This window comes from Felis catus, chromosome D3 (genome assembly GCF_018350175.1).
Source record: "Felis catus isolate Fca126 chromosome D3, F.catus_Fca126_mat1.0, whole genome shotgun sequence".
In the NCBI taxonomy this organism is placed as follows: domain Eukaryota; kingdom Metazoa; phylum Chordata; class Mammalia; order Carnivora; family Felidae; genus Felis; species Felis catus.
The window spans coordinates 20,044,622-20,063,646 of NC_058379.1; the positions used below are offsets into that span (position 1 = coordinate 20,044,622).

The following is a 19,025-nucleotide window of genomic DNA, read 5'->3' on the forward strand; positions in this document are numbered from 1 at the left end:
GATGTTGGATTTGTCAAATGCACTTTCTGAATCTATTGTGATAATCATGTGATTTTTGTATTTTATCCTATTGGTATGATGTAGTACATTAATCGTTTTTTTTTTTTTTTTTGTATGTTAAAATACCTTGTATTGTTGCAGTAAGTCCCATTTGCTCATGGCATCTAATTCTTTCTGTATGTTGCTGGATTTGGTTTGATAGTGTTTTGTTGAGGATTTTGTGCCCATATTTGTAAGAGGTATTGGTCTATAGTTTTCTGGTGATGTCTATTTTTGGTATCATTGTAACAATGGCTACGTAAAATCAGTCAGGAAGTCTATCACATTCATCTATTTTTTGGAACACGTTGTGAAAAATTTGTATTACAGTTGAATTTTGAACAAAGCAGGAGTGAGTTGTGCTGACCCCTGTGCAGTCACAAATCTGCTTATAACTTTTGACTCCCCTAAACTTTAAGTACTAATAGCCTACAATTGATGAGAAACCTTGCTGACAACATAAGCAGCTGATTAACATATATTTCATATGTTCTATGTATTATATATTGTACTCTCACAAAAAAGTGAGCTTAAAATGTTTTTAAGAGAAAATTAAGAAAATTAGGATAGATCAGGGGCGCCTGGTTGGCTCAGTTGGTTGAACGCCTGGCTTCAGCTCAGGTCATGATCTCACGGTTCAAGCCCCGCGTCGGGCTCTGTGCTGACAGCTCAGAGCCTGGAGCCTGCTTCAGATTCTGTGTCTTCCTCTCTCTCTTTGCCCCTCCCCTGCTCACACTCTGTCAATCTCTCTCTCAAAAAATAAATAAACATTAAAAAAATTAAAGAAAAAAAAGAAAATTAGGATAGCTGGGGCACCTGGGTGGCTCAGTCAGTTAAGCATCTGACTCTGGATTTCGACTCAGGTCATGATCTCATGGTTTGTGAGTTCGAGCCCCACATAGGGCTTTGTGCTGACAGCTTGGAATCTACTTAGGATTCTCTCTCTCTCCACCTCTTTCTCTGCTCCTCCCCCCACCCCCCAAAATAGATAGGTAAACATTAAAAAAGAAAAAGAAAATTCACGTAGCTGGTGCTGCTGTGCAGGGCCCCGGGAGCCCCTGCCTGGCCAGCACCATGTGAGACTCCAGCAAGGATGGAGGCTGTGCTTACCTCATGCACTGATTCTCCGCTAAGGACATTGATGGGCACATGGTTGATCTGCATGAGTGCCTGTGCATTGTCACCAACAATACCCTAACAATGAGGCAACACAGATGTGAACTACACTCAGCTCCTTGCCCTGTGAGCCCCATGTGCTGAGTGTGGTTTATGGAACCAGTTGGAGGCAGCCGCCAGGGAGTAATGTGCAGATCAAAGAGTTCACCGCTGGCTATAAGGTCAAATTCCCCATGTACAGCAAAATCTGCATGAAATGCAAGGTCCTCCTGCTGTGGATGTGGATGGATGTCCAGCCCAAGGGTGGGGCATGCTGGGAAATGCCATCACATGGAACTTCACCAAGTTCCTCATTGACAAGAAGGCTGTGTGGTGACATGGTGGGTCCCACAGAAGGGCCCTGGTAATAGAGAAGAAACTTCTCTGCTACCCGTAGTTCCACAGGTGTGCACCCCCCACTGAGACCCCATTCTTCAGAGTGTTCCTTGAGGTACCCTTACTGTTTTCCTGAAAACCATGTATGTGGTTGGGCAGAATGCAGACTGGACAGGCACCCTCTACTGGAGGAAGGTCCTTCCACCTGTCTGGCTGTTCATCACTCCCCACCCCTGGCTGTCATGTGGGAATAAAGCATACAAATTTGGGGAGAAAATCATAAGGAAGAGAAGAATACGTTTACATTACTGTAGTGTAAAACATTGTGTATAACTGGATTTGAGCAGTTCAAACCTGTGTTGTTCAAGGGTCAGCTGTGTGTATCTCCTACTGGTTATCCCTGGAGAACCCTGAAACACCTTATGAGATATAACTCTTTTTGTTATGAAAGGTTTTATTTTAGTGGTTTCTTTAGGGTTTACAGCACCAATCTACCTCCCAAAGTCTATCTTCCTGTGATTCTACATCACTTCACAAGGAGCATAAGACTTTTGAAATATGTTCTTCTCACCCACCCCCCAATTTTGTGCTATGGCAGTCATGTGTTTTATTTGAGATTCATCATGAACTAGGGCATATTGCTGTTATATTTTGCTTTACACAGTTATTTTTTATTTTTATTTTTTTAATTTTTTAATTAAAAAAAATTTTTTTTGAGAGAGACAGACTGTGAGGGGGAGAGGGGGACAGAGAGAGGGAGACACAGAATTCGAAGCAGGCTCCAGGCTCTAAGCTATCAGTACAGAGCCCGACACTGGGTTTGAACTCACAAGCTGTGAGATCATGACCTGAGCCGAAGTCCAGTCACTTAACCGGCTGAGCCACCCAGGCGCCCCAACAGTTATATGTTTAACGGACTGAGCTACCCAGACGCCTCTACACAGTGATCTTTTAGAAACATTAATGTAAGACAGATGTTTCTGTATCGGTCCATGTAGTTCCCATAGCTGCTGTTTTTCATTCCTTTGTGTGGATTCACGTTGCTATCTGATATAGTACTCCTCTCTCTGAGGAGTGTCTGTCACTCTCTGTTGCAGTGAAGGTCTGTGGGTGATCAATTATGTAAAGTTGTACAGTCTGAAAGTTTTATTTGGCTTCATTTTTGAAAGATATTTTCACTGGGTAACGAATTTAAGGTTGACAGATTTTTCTGTTTTACAAAATTATTTTGATGAAAAAATTTTTTGTAATGTTTTTATTTAGTTTTGAGAGAGAGAGAGAGAAAGAGCAGGGGAGGGGGAGAGAGAGAGAGAGAGAGAGAGAGAGAGAGAGAGAGAGAGAGAGAGACCCAGAATCTGAAGCAGGCCCCAGGCTTGAGCTGTCAGCACAGAGCTCAACGCAGGGCTCAAACCCACGAACTGCGACATCATGACCTGAGGTGAAGTCGGACGCTCAACGGACCGAGCCACCCAGGTGCCCCATACACATATTTTAATAGGTGTTTTTAAAAGATATTTGTCTGCTGTCTTCTTACTTGTGTGGCTTATAATAAGAAATCTGCTTTTGCCATATTTGTTCTTAGCATAGGACATGCATGTTCCTTCTGGCTGCTTTACAGATGTCCCTTCTGTACTGGTGTTCAGCGGTGTGACTGTGACGTGTTTGGCATTGGTGGTGCCTGCTGCTTCCTGAGCTTGACCTTTGTTGAACTTCTTGAATATGTCAGCAATTGTCTTCACCATACTTGTGACGTTTTTGGCCAATATTTCTTTACCCACATTCTCTGTTCCCCCATCTTCTTTGCTGGGGGACTCCAGTTACATGCCTGGTAGTCTGCATGAGGGGTCCGGCCACCAGCAGAGGCTACTGTTCATTTCTTTCAGACTTTGTGTCTTATTTCGGTTTGGATGGTTACTATTTTGATGTTACGGAGTTTACTGCTCTCTTCTTTTGCAGCATCTAATCTGTTCTCAGTGTCATCAGTGCAGTTTTCATCTCCAGAAGTGAGATGTGGCCCCCTTGAAATGTCATCCACATCTGCACAGAGCATGTTCAGTCGTGGCTCTGTCTCTTCAAACAAATGGAATCTCATTGCAATAGTAATTTTTGTGTTGTCCCTTAGACATCCTCTGTAGAGCCTGCCTGCAGGGCTGGGAGGGGGAGGCAGACCTCAGACCTGGGGACCTGGGCCAGACCTGCTCATTGGTTTGTCTACAGGCCTCCTGGGGCTGGAGGACAGTGTGACACAGACAGGGAAGGGATTTGTGTCTCACTTCCTCATCTGCCTGTATCACTGTGAACGTTACTACTGCTGTGAGCAGACAGACAGTAATAGTCAGCCTCATCCTCAGCCCGGGCCCCGCTGACAGTCAGGGTGGCCGTGTTCCCAGAGTTAGAGCCAGAGAATCGGTCAGGGATCCCTGAAGGCCGGTTGCTATCCTGATAAATAATCATCAGGGGCACCTGGTTCGGCTTCTGCTGGTACCAGGAAACATATGTATTTCCGATGTTGTTTCCCTCACAGGTGATCCTTGCCATCTCTCCCAGGGCCACTGAAATGGAAGGGGGCTGAGTCACCCTGTTTGAGGTCACGGAGCCTGCAAGAGAGAAAAGGAAATGTGGACATTCAGTTTAGGGTCTCATCCTTAGGAAGCTCCCACCTGCCTGACCCGGATTGAGATCTAAGGATAATCTGGGTGGACAGGGTATCCCTTCCCATCAGTCTCAGCCACCGCGGTCCCCAGGCTTCACTGGTGCATGGAGCCTGTGAACAAATAAGAACTCCGCCCCCCCTCCTTTCTCTGGTCAGATGCAGCCCCTCAGGGCTCACACAGAGCCAGTGGGCACAGTGGGGGAACTTCACCACTCCAGCCCCTCATCCTGCAGCAGGTCATGAGCATCCTGCCTCCCCCAACCCCCCACCACAGGCAGTGTCCTGCTGAGCTCAGAGTCAGACCCAGTCTTGTCTCAAATCTCTGAGGCTGGGGTGGGTGTGAGTCTCGGCACAGCACCTGTGTAGTATGCCAGGACACTGAGGAGGAGAGGGGTCCAGGCCATGGTGGAGGCACCCCAATGCCGCTGTCAAGACCAGAGGCTGGCCAAAGTTCCTCACAGGACTCTCTTATCCCCTTGCTGGAGAGACCTGCTGTTCATGCAAATCAGCCAGGCCTCAGGGGCTGCTGCTGAGGAGCCTTGTGGCTTCAGAGAAGGGCTCAGCCCCAAGGGCCACAGAGAGGGGAGGAGCAGCCTGGTCCCATGGTCTGGGGCCAACATCTCCATCCCAGATTATGTCCTGGGTTCTCTCCTTGGCTGGCTTGGCAACTGAGACCTCAGAGGTGGAGTGTGTCTTTATTTTCTGGGCCCATTCTATAAGTGACACTATGAGACTTACTAGGTGCAGGGTCATACACCAGATCACAGCTCATGGCCTCAGAGACCATAAAATTCATCCTGTATCAAGAACACTTGGCCTTTCCAAATCATCAAGGTGCTGTAAATGTCTTCTCATGGCCATGAGCTCACGCAGCAGGTTACAGGACATGTGCCTTATTATCCCTATGCTGTAGTCAGGGGCAGGAACAGATCAAGTGCAAAAAGAACTGATTGCCATATAAGAGAATAAGAGGGGGCTTCAGAATGTAGTAACTCTTCAAGGGTGTCTTTACCATAATTAAGTTGTCTTCAGCTGTTGGGAAAAATATATAATAAACATATTAATGTATAAGTTAAGTATAAAAAAGTTTACCGAGAAAATCACCATGTTGCAGGCACTGGGAAAGGGAAGAACAGAACTTTCCAGTCCCCTCTCCCTTCCTTAGGGAGGTGAGTGGAGGGACAGGTGAGGGGGCAGGTGGGAGGAACTTCCAGAAAGGAGGAGCAGTTGAGTCTGTCAGGACAGGGGGCTGTCAGCACAGGGGAGAGAGGGGGAAACGTGTGATCACAGGGAGGAAGGGTGTTTGTGGATAGTGACCACATTATGTTTCATTATGGTGGGTTAGGGCACGGGTTGGTGGGGGGCATTTTGGCTCGGCCTATATTAGAGAAATAGCATCTCCATGAACAGGACCCAACACACACATACCCTGGAGAATTTGTACATGAGTGTGAAGGATGACACTGTAGACAAATGACAAATGACCTGAAGGTCTCAGCCTGTTAGGAACCCTGATGGCCAGGCCCTCCCCATCTGCAGGTGGCTTTGGCAGATGGTCTCTGCTGCCCCCTGGTGGCCACTCCACACTGGTGGCTGGAGGTGTAGGGGCCTCCCTTGTTAAAGTGTAGATTCCTAACCTATCCCTGCTCCATGGACTGCTGCCCCAGTGAGGAATGACTTTTCTATGCATGGTTTCTGCTGCCTCATGTTCTGGCATGAGGGGCCCAGATTACCCATGATAACATGAAGAGTTTCATCTGGAGGAGGAGAACACAGGTTTCACTGAAGAGTCGTTGCACTCCTCTCTGCAGTGGTGGGAGGTCATGCAGGTGGTACTGCATGGGGGATACAGGACTCAGGGAGTGGCTTTAATTGGTGCCAGCTGTGAATACAGGGCTTATGTGTGTTGGGGGGTAGTGACCGGGGACTAATGCTCCAAAGACAGAGTGACAGGAGAGCATCCACCCAGCCAACATGTATTCAGACCCACATTGGTCTGGTTCACTTTCCATCCTGAGAATTTTGCATGAACAGGACACAGTCCATATTGAAGAGGGAACTCTGACCCTACTCAGGGAAGAGAAACAAGTGTGGGGAGAGCCCATTCAGTGCCCTGAGGAGGGGAGGAGCCATGAGAGGATCTGAATGAATGAGACAGACTTGCGGGACCTAGGATTCAAATCCGGTTCAGGGCCAGTGCGAGTTTCTCCTAAGGTGAGGATTCTGTGCACAGAGGGATGTGATCAGGTATGGTAAGAGGCATTTTCTGGGTAATAAGTTCTCTTAGTGGCTGCTGGGCACATTTAGGGGCCGCCAGCAGTAAGATACTGAGGTAGAAAGGAACAGGTTTGACACGAGTGTGCTCAGTGCCTGGGAATCTCCCTAGATCACCTGGGGGTTGAGGCCATTCAGGCCAGTGATTATTATTCATCTCCACCTGCCCCTTACCACCTAAAACCACAGGGAGACAAGTACTAATGTACCTTTTGTCCTGTTCTCCTGTATCGTCCCACGTGGATGACCTAGCACTGCTCTCCCCAACACCCCCAGACTGGCTGAGCTGAACAGGAACATGAGGGAGGGGTGCACCTGACAGGGAAGGGAGGCTGGGAGAGGCCTGCAGGTCCCCAGTCCCTGAGAGGCAGAGAGAAGAGCAGAGGCTGGCAGGTGCCAGGCAGCAACAGTCACCTGCACCAGGTGAGAAAGGCTGCCCAGGCTGAGAGGGGATGAGGGTTGATCTCAGCCAGAATGTTCCAGGTCCTGAAGGAGACAGCTTCTTCCCCTCAGTTCTAGTAGCTGCCTGTGGGGGGCGCTGCGCACTTGGCATGGGGCCACCTGGACAAGGGTGCCAGCCAGCCCATTCATTGTCATGTTGTTGAGAATCTCTGGAGAATAATTCTCTGTAGTGACCTGCTCATGATCCTTTAACCTGAAAAAATCCCTGGAAATATTATTTTGGTCATAGGGATTCCCATAAAAGGTTGCCTTTCTAGTTCATAAGGTCAATGAGTAAATTTTAGATGAAATATTCCAACTGTACTTGCCATGATTTGGTGAGGAGAAAATGATTTCCTGTACTGTGTCTCTCAACACCCACGAAGGTATCTTTCTGACTCAAGTCAGGAGTGGAAATAGGGGAAGCTTATGCTTTTCCCTCTTAATAAATTCCTCATCTATTATTTTGACTTCAAGCAATTGCTCTGAAAATCAATTTCAAACCACAGATCAATGAGCCATGAAGAGAAATTCAATTTATCAAAAAAGTTTTACAAGTCTGGGAAAGGGTCTCTCCCCTCAGAAAACAGAAGGGTGCTTAATGCAGACAGAGCCACCACACAGGGTCAGCCTCAGGGTGGGGGTGAATCCATAAGGGTCAGACCTGAGCTAAGGGTCGGACCTGCCTGGTGCAGGTGCTGGGATTTGGGGCAATGGGAGGACAGTGGTGCCAGGAGAAAGTCCCCAGGTAGGATCCAAGATGGTGGCTGCATTTCTTCCACAATTTGTGCAAAATCTAAGGATGGAAGAGCCCGGAGCAGTAGGGGCCTTGTCCCCTCTTCACAAAGCATCTGGCAGTCCTTCAGGGTGTGGGGACGCCTCACCGAGGAAAGCAGGGTAGGCATGGCCCCTGTGGCCCATGCAGGCTGCCTGTATCCAAGGAGAAGAGGAGTTCTTGCAGGACTGTGCTCTCTGAGACAGCTGTCTCCCCTCCTGAGTGGCATGTGATTACATCTGGGGCCAATGTGGTATTTAATGACACCCTAAATCTTTACTATCAACCATAAAACTCAATAATCCCAATAGTCAGGAGAGTCCCCCAACTCTGTTCATTAGGATAAACACAGACCAGAGGAAGAACCTGCTGGTTTCTCCCACCCTGGAGAGTCAGGCCAGGACCAGGGAGGACACCAATCCTAAGGCCTGACAGCACCTACTGAGAGGGCAGGTGGAAGTGAGATCCAGGCCATGGTGGGAGGGTTTGTGTCCCATCCCCATCCTTCTGTGTCACTGTGAGTCATTCCCTAACACTCCTGCTGCCATGATAGATGATACAGCAATGGCAACCTTGTCCTGGCCCTCGTGGTCCTGGTCATACCGGGGGGCCATGTCCCTAAGTTGCATCCTCAGAATCAGACCTGGATGGTTGCTCCTATCTGTATATATAACCAGATTGGGGACCTGGCTTGCCTTCTGCGGGTATCAAGATGCATGTTCACGCCTGAGCTTATCTTCAGAGCAGGGGATCCTCGGCCTCCCTAGGGCCACTGACATGGAGGGAGGTAGCATAAGGCCAAGGGAGGCATGGAGTCTGTAAACCAGGAGAGGAGAGGGGCCTGCAAGAAGAAAGGGAGGCTGAGTTCAGCCCTGAGGTGAGGGAGCAATATGGACAGAGGTGAGGGCATGCACCTGACCCCATGAACCCTGGGTGGGAGAGAGCAGGGTGCCTGTGCCACACACTGTGCCTCCCTGTGGGCCCCTCACCTGTGCTGGGAGCAGCCAGGGAGCAGGAGTAAGGCCACACAGAGTGTGGTCCTGGGAGGATCAGCACCACAGGCACCTGGGAGCTGTTCCACATGCAGATGCCCGGGGCCCCACCCAGACCTGCCGCGCCTGCAGCTGCATCTTGTGACCCCCCCCCCCCTCAGGGGACTGTGTGCTCACTGAGTGTCACAGGCCAGGGGTCTGGGCCACCCTGGAACATCTCACTTCTTCTCCTTGTCTCCCCAGGTCCTACTAGGTCACCTGGTTCTTGGGCTTAGTTGTCCTGCCCTCATCAACTGAGCTTGATACAGATTGTAGACCCTGTAGTGATGTGGAAAAAATGGTTTAGGAACAGACTTTTTCATCAGCCACATGGGTTGTGTGTTGTGAATGGGATGATACCCAGCGGGATCTTGTCTGCTCTGCACTGGTGGTTGAGAGGGCACCATGGCCCCTCCTGTGTCTTTCTGGCAGTGAATCACCAGGAAAAGCAGGGGGCACTGGCTCAATGATTCTGGTGTCTATCAAGGGGCAGTTGGGTCTCTACCACACACTGGGACAAACAGAAGTATATATGGATTCAGAAAATCCCCTAAACTTGGACTGTGATTATAGTCATAAATTCACCATATTCCAGTTCAGTAGGTGTGATAATGGACCAGATTTCCAGACAAAGGTGGTGTTCCCAACTGGCAGGGATGACGACTAGCTCAGGTATTTGCTGAGGGAAGGGGATATGGGGTCGTTAGTGAAGAAGATAATTATAGACCCCACTCTGACTACAGGTAGTGGCAGAAATGAGAACAATTCAAGGAACAAGTGTTTCTTCCTGATGTCGATATGAATCTGTTTGGATACATAGCAATCATATGCCTTTCTTTTGTTCTCCTGTCTCATCCCATTGTCATCTACCATCAGATGTTTTCGTAATAGTTAACTTTCTATCTCAATATGAAGTTATAGGGTATCGTTTCAGCTGGGACAAAAATAAATATCAGTGGTAGACAATAAGGTATTTTGTATCCTCTGTGGGGAAGGGCTGAGCATGTTTGTAATTATTCACTGGGTGGTTTCATATAGTAGGTGGAAGCATGGCTGCCAATATTCTCTTTATTTGCAGACTGTGGTTTCTGGGGATGTGGGTAGATTTCATGTGGATGAGGGGGGACTCTGGTGGTTTATTAAGTGACAGCACTGACAGCTCAACTGTATTTCACAAAATTGTTTTCTGTCTATATTTCTGGGTAGGATGGGTATAAAGAGAGGTTCTTGGGGTGCCTGGGTGGCTCAGTCGGTTGGGCATCTGACTTCGGTTGGGCATCTGACTTCAGCTCATGATCTCATGGCTTCTGAGTTCAAGCCCCGCATCGGTCTCTGTGCTGACATCTCAGAGCCTAGAGCCGCTTCAGATTCTGTGTCTCCTTCCCTCTCTGCCCTTCCCCTGCTCGTGCTCTGTCTGGCTCCTTCAAAATTAAATAAACATTAAAAAAAAAAGAGAGGTTCTTATGCCCAGCTTGGGGGTAGAAGTGAGGCAGCACCCATTTTGTGTCTCACTCTTGTGATTGTGTATCTTCTGGTCACTTTGTAAGAGGGAGCAACTTCTCCACATCCCTCATTCACCATCAGGTTGGATGTGACTTGCGAACTGTCCATCAGAACCTAGGGCACATAGTGTCTGTGCATCTTTTCTCATTGTATGAAAATATAAGAAACAATTTGATCTCTGGGGATTTGACATGCACATTGGGGAATTGGGGGAGAAACCCTAGATGTGGGTATATAGTGACCTCTTAATGTCCCTGAGGACCCTGTCAGGGATGCCCACCAGCCTGGATTGGGTTTCTGCAATCAGACTCTGAGACGGAGAAGTGCATGTGCAGGAAACCTGGAAGAAGGAGGGAGGTCAGACTGGGCAGAAAGAAGAGTGACCCACACAGAATGAGATGTCAGATGAGGCCTGAATCCTTCAGGGAGCTCTAAAGCTGGGACCTTTCAGACATTTGAACCTGAGGCAGGGCCTTGGGACCTTGGAATCAGGGCATCTCTCAATGGAACCTCTCTGAGAAGGGCAAAAATATGGGGAGGCAGTTGTCTGAACCAAGAGCACTTCCCAGCCAGGAGGACCCCTTGTGAGCTGTCAGGGGCTCCAGGCAGAGGTGGGTGCATGTGTGAGCCCAGGAGGGGGGTGACACCACAGTGGGTAATGCACTTGTCTGCTCCACTCAGAGTCCCCAGCTGTTATTGTGGCAGGGCTTTAGGAGTTCAGCTGAGCTGGAAATGTCTGGGTTCTAATACTTGTCCGTTATGTGAGGGAGTAGCCCATGACCACCATATGGAAATGCAAGGATAATGAGCAGTGGATGGATGTTTCTGTTTGTCCTTCCAGCCAGTCCCTTTGCTCTCACACACAGTCTGGCCCAGACAATCTCAGGATCTACAAATTAACCACCTGAAGGGTGGGTGCATAGGGAGGTCTGGGGACCTTGGGTTTGGACACCTCTGTCAGACCTTCTGCATTGCTTTGTGCACAGGCCTTCTGGAGCTAGAGGAAAGTGTAACACAAATGGGGAAGGGGTTTTCGTCTCACTTCCCCCTCTGCCTGTGTCACCGTGAGCATCACTACTGCTGTCCCACACCTGGCAGTAATAGTCAGCCTCATCTTCGGCCCGGGCCCCGCTGATGGTCAAGGTGGCCATGTTCCCTGAGTTGGTGCCAGAGAATCGGTCAGGGATCCCTGAGGGCCGTTTGCTGTCCTCATAGATAATCAGCATGGGGGCCTGGCCTGACTTTTGCTGGTACCAGTAAGCATCTTTATTTCCAATGTTGTTTCCTCCACATGTGATCCTGGCCGTCTGTCCCAGGTTCACTGACACTGATGGGGGCTGAGTCAGCTCATAGGAAGCCACAGAACCTGCAAGAGAGAAAAGAGAGGTTTCAGCTCTGGATCTCATCTCAGGAGACCCTCACCTACCTGGCCTGAGCTCCAGGGATCTGGGCCCCCTGTTTCCACCCTCCAATCATTTCAGCCCCTGAGGCCAATAGGCCTGGCTGGTGTATGGAGCTTTTGAACAAAGGGGTCCATTTTCATTTTTCTCCGGGCAGGTGTAGCGCCTCAGGGTCACACAGAGCCAGTGAGGATTTGGGGAGATTACACCCCTCCAGTCTCTCATCCTGCAGCAGGGTCATAACCATCCTTCCCCCTACAACCAGCCAGAGTCAGGGCCTGGATTGCCCCAATCCCTGGGGCTGCAGTGGGTCTGAGCCTGGGTGCAGCACCTGTGCAGTGAGCGAGGAGGCCGAGGAGGAGAGGGGTCCAGGCCATGGTGGAGGCACTCTGATTCTGCTACCAAGGCCCAAGGCTGGGCAAAGTCTCTCTTATCCCCTTGCTGGAGAGACCTGCTGGTTATGCAAATCAGCCAGGGCTCAGGGGCTGCTGCTGAGGAGCTTTGTGGTTTCAGAGAAGGGCTCAGCCCCAAGGGGCCAGAGAGGGGAGGGACAGCCCTGCAGACCCACCCTCAGCTCAGGGAATTCTGACTTACACTCTGGTCGCATAGGCTGGGTCCACACTCCGGGTCTCTCCGTGTCCTGACCTCGCTCCTGGGGTGGCTTGTCCTGGCTGAGCTCAGAGGTGGCGTTTGTCTGCATTTTCTGAACCCATGAGCACGTTTCCTCTGCAGGCAGTATAAGGTGGCTTAGGTCAGTGTGGTTCCTAAGTTATATCTCTGTTGAGGAACACCAGAACCCAAACAGAATTCCTCCTTTGCCAAGTACACATGGATTTTTAAGGAGCCATTGAGGTATTGTAGGTTTCTGTCCCGAGGATAGGTTATCGATCCTATGCCTCAGTACTCTGAGGGTGTGCTCAGTGCCAGGGACAGTCCCAGCTTTAGCAAGGTTTGACAGTGGCTGAGTTTAGCAGGAATGGGTCGGGCTGGAGAGGCATGAAGTACTGGACCTGTGCTAGAGACAGAGACAAATCTACAAGGCACAGAACTGAGAGACAGCGAGTCAGAATTTCACATCAGAGTCAGAGGTGGTGCTGTAGAAACTACATCTTTCCCACAGGTCTCAGGTCCTGGTGAGCAGCCCTCCCTCCATGAGGTCCAGTGTTTGTGGACAAAGTGCTTTAGGTCCGTTAAAGTGTGCTGGGGTATGTGTTGGTGGTGGGCAAAGTGCCTCTACCTGTATTAGAGGAATAGGCGATGTCTCCATGAGCAGGACCCAACACACATACACCCTGAAGAATGTGTACTTGAGAGTGAAGGATGACACTGTAGGCCAATGACAAATAACCTGAAGGTCTCAGGTCTGGGTTGCTAACCCCCCTTGTCTGTTAAAAGCCCTAATGGCCAGACTCTCCCATCTGCAGATGGCTTTGGCAGGTGATCTCTGTTGCCCCCCTGGTGGCCACTCCACACTGGCTGCTGGAGGTGCTAGGGCCTCCCTTGTAAAGTGGAGATTCTTAACCTACAGCTCAGATGCTGAGTCTTGCTCCATGGACTGCTGCCCCAGGGAGGAATGACTTTTCTATGCATGGCTCCTGCCTGCCTCATGTCCTGGCATGAGGTGCCCAGATTATTCATGAAAACACGAACGGGCTCATTTTGTGGAAGAGGGCACAGGTTTCACTGAGGCATCCCTGTACCTGTCTCTAAGGTGGTGGGAGGTCATGCATGTGGTGTCACAGCTTAGCACTGTGGGACACAGGCTTCAGGGAATCATTATTATTGGTGCCAAGTATGGATTCAAGCCTGATGCGTGTGGGGCGAAAGGTGACTGGGGTCTAATGCTTCAAAGACAGAGACAGGACAGCGTCCACAGAGCAGACATTTATTCAGACCCATATTGTTCTGGCACACATTACATCCTGGGAATTTTGCATGAACAAAACACACAGTTCCTTCTGAAGGAGTTATTCTGGAGCTGCTCTAGAGATGTACAGAAAGAAGAAACAAGCAGTGAGATGTGTACGGGAAGAGCACAGTAGTGTCCTTGGGGAAAGGTATAAAGGATCTGAAAGAACAGGAAAAACCTGAGGGACCTGGGATTCCAACCCAGTTCAGGGCCTGTGTGGACTGTTCTCCTAAGGTGAGCATTCTGGGCACAGAAAGTGTGGTCAGGTGTGGTAAGAGGCAGTTTCTAGGTAATAAGTCAGGATCTCTTGGGGCACCTGGGTGGCTCAGTCGGTTAGGCCCGACTTCAGCTCATGTCATGATCTCACAGTCCGTGAGTTCGAGGCCAGCGTCAGGCTCTGTGCTGACAGCTCAGAGCCTGGAGCCTGCTTCGGATTCTGTGTCTCCCTCTTTCTCTCTGCCCCTCCCCTGCTCATGCTCTGTCTCTGTCTCAAAAATAAATTTAAAAAACATAAAAAAAAAAAGTCAGGATCTCTTGGCGGCTGCTGGGCACTGGAGGGGCCTCCAGGAGGAAACTGCTGGGGCGGGCACAAGTTTGACATGGGTGGGTTCAGACCAGCCCTGGGCTCTCCTTAAGTCACCCAGGGGCTGAGGCCGCTCAGAGGAGTGGTTACTAGTCCTTTCCTCCCCCCAACCCCTTATCAACTGTAGCCACAGGGATTAAGGTGCTTCATGTGTATGTGTTCCTGTCCCCCTGTCTGAGGTCCCATGTGCATGACCTGTCACTGCTTTCTCCAACACCCACAGACTGGATGGCACGAGCAGGGACATGAGCGAGGGGTGCACCTGACAGGGAGGGGAGGCCAGGAGAGGACCACCGATCCCCAGTCCCTGAAGAGGCAGAGAGAAGAGTGGAGGCTGGCAGGTGCAAGGCAGCAATAGTCACCTGCACCAGGTGAAGAAGGCCACCCAGGCTGAGAGGGGATGAGGGTCGACCTCAGCCAGAATGTTCTGGGTCCTGAAGAAGACAGTTTGGTCCTCTCAGTCTGTCAGGCATCTGTGGGGGACGCTGTTGCACTTGGCCATGGGACTGGGGAACCTAAGAACCTCCCTAAGGTGCTAGCGATTTCTTTGTCCTGTTGATGAGAAATCCTATGGTGAGAATCTCCAGATTATAATCGTCTAGAGTGACCTTTTCAGGATCCTTTACCCTGAAAAATTCCTGGAAATATTATTTTAGTCTTAGGAATTCCCACAAAAAATTGTCTTTCTAGTTTTCCAGGTCCATAAGCAAGTCGCAGATGGAATAATGCAAGTATACTTACCATGCTTTTCTAGGACACAATGATTCTCTGTCCTGTGTCTCCCCATCCCCACGGAGGTATCTCTGTGATTTAGAAAGGAGTGGGAATAGGGGAAGCTTCTGTTTTTCCTTCTTTAAAAATTTTTTTAAGTTTATTTATTTTGAGAGAGGGAGAGAGAGAGAATGAGCAGGGGAGGGGCAGAGAGACAGGGAGAGAGAAATCCATGCAGGCTCCCCACCATCAGCGTGGAGCCCCATGCATGGTTTGAACTCACAAACTGCAAGATCATGACATTAGCCAAAATCAAGAGTCAGACGCTTAACGGGCTGAGTCACCCAGGTGCCCCTGCTCTTCCTTCTTAATAAATTCATCATCTGTCATTTTGACTTCATGCAATTGCTCTAAAAGTCAATTTCAAAACCACAAGCCAAAGAATCTTGAAGAGAAATTCAGTGCATGATACAACTTTATTGACGTCTTGGAAAAGATCTTTATCCCAGAATGACAGGTGATGTCCAATTGCAGATGTGGACCCTGCAGGGTCAGCACAGGGGTGGTGTGAGGCCATGTGGGTCCCACCTGAGCTAAGGGTTAGACCTGCCTGGTGCAGGTGATGGTATTTGGGGCAGTGGGAGGACAGTGGGGCCAGGAGAGAGTCCCCACATGGGACCTAAGTGGGTATCTGCATTTCTTCCACAGTTTCTGTAAAACCTAAGGAGGGAAGAGCCTGGGGCAGTAGAGGCCTGGTTCCCTCTTCACAAAGCCTCAGACAGTCCTTCAGGATGTGGGGATACCTCATCCAGGAAATCAGGGGAGGCACAGCCCCTGGGGCCCATCCAGGCTGGCTGTACCCAAGGGAAGAGGAATTTCCGCAGGACTGTGCTGTCTGAGACAACTGTGTCCTCTCTTTTGTGACATGTGATTACATCTGGGGCCCATGTAATGTATGATGACACCCTAAAGCCTCATTATATAGTATAATACGTCAGTACAGTCCCCACAAGTCAGTATAGCTCTCTACTGTTCGGTATGATATACAGATACTGAGGACAGAGAACCTGCTGGAGTCTCCCACTGTGCAGGGGCTGGGCCACGACCAGGGAAGGCTCCTGACCCTAAGGCCTGACCTACACCTGCCCAGAGAGCCAATGCGAGTAAATGTCAGGCCAGGGATGGCAGGTTTGTGTCTCACTTCCTCATTTATCTGTGTCACAACGAATTACTACCAGTTGTCCCCTGTCATGGGAAATGGCACAGAAATGGTCAGCCTTGTCTTGGCACAGGGTTTGTCTGATTCTCAGGGTGGCCATGTCCCCAAGTAGGATCCTCAGAATTAGTCAGGGATTCGTAAGTGTCCTTCACTGTCTTTATATATATCTGGCTTGGGGTCCTGGCTTGGCTTCTGCTGGTTCCAAGATGCAGATTCATGCATGAGCTTATCTAGAGAGCAGGGGTTCCTGGATCTGGCCAGGGCTACTGACATGGGCAGGGTCTGGCTCGGGTTGTAAGAGGCACAGAGCCTGTATGACAGGAGAGGAGAGGGGGCTGAAGGAAGTAAGGTCCATTCCCTCTAAGGTTTTCTGAGCTGACTCAGAGTTTGGGACAGACCCAGCTCCGGTCCTATGGAGGCCAAGTGTGTGGGCTGAGGCTGGGACAATACCTGTTCAGAGAGTGAAGAGAAGGAGAGGGGTCTAGGCCATGAAGAAGATGTCCCAGAGCTGTGCCTCCTGAGACTCCACAGATGGGGCAGGGTCCCCCGGCCCTGTTACTCTACAAAGGCATTGCCTGCCTAGGTCTAAAATCAGACGAGCCTGCTCTGGCCACCCGAGGAGGCAGCTGAGGTTGTCAGAAGACAGAGAATCCAGAGGAACAGAGAGGAGTGTTCTTACCCCAAGCCCACACCCTCAGCCCCACCACCTGCTCTCCTAGGCCAAAGGAAATCCTATACAACTTCGGGAGCTCCATGGAGGGCTCTGCCATGGCTTGTGACCTGCAGTGGTCACCACTAGCTCAGCTTCTGCTGGCCTCTGAGCCCTCTCTTCCCTGCCCAGCATCAGTTCAGAAGGGGCATCTCCTCCCATGGGGCAGGGAGGCCTGCAGTTTATAGGACCATGGAGTGAGCCAGGCGAGGCTGAGATTCCGTATTCTGCAACCTCTTGGTGCCAGATCCCCTTCTGTCCATTCCTCGGTGTCTGTGGAAGCTGGGTCCTGGGGTCGGGACCACATGGAGCTGAGTGCAGGGCACACCTGGGGAGGAGCCTGGGAGCAGGGACAAGTCCTGACTGCTACACTGACTGAGCTCCAGACTGAGTACTGTTCATCCTCCCAACCTGAAGATCACTCATGGTGAATATTTTACAAGGAGCTGACAGGTGCCTATACTCAGCCCCCTGGCCCACACATTATGATGTTTCTCATTCCCAGGAGCCCGAGAGGCAGGGATAGTTCCGGTCCCCATTGCGTGGATGACATCATGATCCTCCATATGGGCGCCTCTGTGCCGTCCCAGAGAGCAGCATGTCAGAACTCCGGTAATTTCTCCTTTGTGTCTTGTACACGGAATGTGTATAGACTAAGACCTATTTTCTCCTCTTGCGTGTGGTTTTCTGGACCCCAGACTCTGTCGCTGACAGCCTCTGACTAGTGCTTGGCATAGAACTGGGCACATAGCGGGGGCTCAACACTGCTGGAGGAATGAGCCAACATCAACCATAACCTCTGAGTCTAAATATGAGCGTCATGGTTATAGTCATGTGCCTTACTTCCCCCTCACAGACACATGAGGTAATAAGTCATGTGACTAATTAACTAACAAGCTAACTAATCATGTAATAGAAGCAACGATTGTTAGTGAATAGGAGAATAGGCTGAATCAGACATGGTGTGCTCACTGAGGAGAGAGGGGAGGAGAAAGCATGTGGGGTCCAGGTGATGGGTCAGGACACAGTCTCTAAGCACACACAGAAGTGGGCTCCTTCCCTGCTGGAGGGGCTGGAGGAAGGCTGGGTGGGGCTGACCCTGCTCCTGCCTGAATGGAGCTGCAGACTTTCCCTGGGCACGTGGAAGTGACTAGCAGGAGGAGGCCCCAGGTCTGAGTGCCTGTCTGGTCCCAAAGAACGTTCTGCAGTGTCCAGTGGGAGTTATCTGCATGCACAGTGTATATTCAGTCAGCGTGTCAGGGCCTGATTTCCGGCACCATCTTCCCTCACAGGACTGAACTAAGTATGAGGAGGAGTATTAATTAGATCCTAGTCTTGGTGTAAAGAGTGTTGCAACAGGGAGTATGCAGGGTCCTGAGGGAATATTCAGCACAGGACTGTCACTCAGTCCTTGGGCCTGGCTGGACACCCTGAGGAAGTACTTTGAATTGAGAGGAAGGCGTGATTTGCTGGTAACAGCTAAGCATGGATCCCCAAGCATCTTGTGCAGCGAGCGATGGGGGGCAGGAAACCAGGTGGAGTATGTATGGGGTGGCAGAAAGGGGTTTATTAGAAGACATGAAGATCTTTGATGGCTTGAGGCCCGGGCTCCTTCAGGGCTCCAGAGCTGGGGGTTATGACAGCGTTAGACTTGCTCTGAAGCCTAGACATGTTTAGAGAGGTCAGGCTGCCAGAGTTGGAGCCTGGGGTCTCCCGAGGTGTGATTCCTGACTCCACCCTTGGCCATGTGGGGCTGTGCCAGGAACTGTTAGTAGCAGGAGACACAATTACATCCCCAGTGTCCCTGCTACCTGCTACCTCAGGGAGATGGTGACTGTCTGGGTGACCCCAGATACTTGGGGAGGCTGAGTTAGGACAGATTGGTTCCAGCCCTGACGGGAGGGAGCAAATGGACAAGCAGGGATGCAGGGCCCCATCCCCACAGGCCCTGGATGGGAGAGAGCAGGACATCTGTGCCTCACACTGTGCCTCCCTGTGGGCCTCTCACCCGTGCTGGGAGCAGCGGGGGAGCAGGTGTGAGGCCACGCAGAGTGTGGTCCTGGGAGGATCAGCACCACAGACCCCCTGGGAGCTGTTCCGCATGCAGATGCCTGAGCCCCACCCCAACCTGCTGCAGCTGCAGCTGCATCTGGTGAAGCGCCCCTAGGCCGCCCCCTTGGGGGACAGGGTGCTCACCCAGTTTCACAGGCTCTGCTGTAAACCACCATGGAAAATTTCACTTCCTCTGCTGGTCTCCCCATGTCCTTTCTGGCCACCTGGGTCTTGG

General features: G+C 50.5%; 4 protein-coding genes and 2 gene segments (V, D, J or C); all 6 read right to left on the reverse strand.

Moving 5' to 3' along the window:
• Window positions 1-19,025, reverse strand: part of LOC101099449 — a 328,726-nt gene that overhangs the window by 97,456 nt on the left and 212,245 nt on the right.
• Window positions 1-19,025, reverse strand: part of LOC123381268 (immunoglobulin lambda-1 light chain-like) — a 670,720-nt gene that overhangs the window by 87,937 nt on the left and 563,758 nt on the right. The gene's annotated exons all lie outside the window — the stretch shown is intronic.
• Window positions 1-19,025, reverse strand: part of LOC105260055 (immunoglobulin lambda-1 light chain-like) — a 512,144-nt gene that overhangs the window by 79,417 nt on the left and 413,702 nt on the right. The gene's annotated exons all lie outside the window — the stretch shown is intronic.
• LOC109497182 (immunoglobulin lambda-1 light chain) overlaps window positions 1-19,025 on the reverse strand; it is a 638,912-nt gene that overhangs the window by 61,399 nt on the left and 558,488 nt on the right. The window lies entirely within an intron of this gene.
• Window positions 1-19,025, reverse strand: part of LOC111557369 (immunoglobulin lambda-1 light chain) — an 88,733-nt gene that overhangs the window by 52,865 nt on the left and 16,843 nt on the right. The gene's annotated exons all lie outside the window — the stretch shown is intronic.
• Window positions 1-19,025, reverse strand: part of LOC109496970 — a 927,213-nt gene that overhangs the window by 48,536 nt on the left and 859,652 nt on the right.